General features: G+C 39.2%; 1 non-coding gene across 1 annotated transcript; it reads left to right on the top strand.

Annotated features, from left to right (window-relative positions):
- The first annotated feature begins 397 nt into the window (after positions 1–397).
- On the top strand, positions 398–505 carry LOC112699893 (small nucleolar RNA R71). Its single transcript, XR_003152826.1, has one exon. It is a non-coding gene; the product is annotated as a small nucleolar RNA R71 (small nucleolar RNA).

Raw genomic sequence — 505 nt, 5'->3', positions numbered from 1 at the left:
AGGATTCTCCCATGTAATTCACCTCTTCCATTGAAGGGTTCTCAGGATCATAAGCTTCTTCCTCAGATGAAGCCTCCTTAGTACTGCTTGGTGCATTTTGCATTCCAGACAGACTTTGAGAAATCATATTGACTTGTTGAGTCAATATTTTGTTCTGAGCCAATATGGCATTCAGAGTGTCAATCTCAAGAACTCCTTTCTTCTGACTAGTCCCATTGTTCACATGATTTCTTTCAGAAGTGTACATGAATTGGTTATTTGCAACCATTTCAATTAGCTCTTGAGCTTCTGTAGGCGTCTTCTTCAGATGAAGAGATCCTCCAGCAGAGCTATCCAAAGATATTTTAGATAGTTCAGAGAGACCATCATAGAAAATACCTATGATGCTCCATTCAGAAAGCATATCAGAAGGACACTTTCTGATTAATTGTTTGTATCTTTCCCAAGCTTCATAGAGGGATTCTCCTTCTTTCTGTCTGAAGGTTTGGACTTCCACTCTAAGCTT

This window comes from Arachis hypogaea, chromosome 6 (genome assembly GCF_003086295.3).
Source record: "Arachis hypogaea cultivar Tifrunner chromosome 6, arahy.Tifrunner.gnm2.J5K5, whole genome shotgun sequence".
Lineage (NCBI taxonomy): Eukaryota > Viridiplantae > Streptophyta > Magnoliopsida > Fabales > Fabaceae > Arachis > Arachis hypogaea.
Note: the sequence above shows the minus strand (reverse complement) of the source record. Positions and strands in the feature narration are given on the sequence as shown.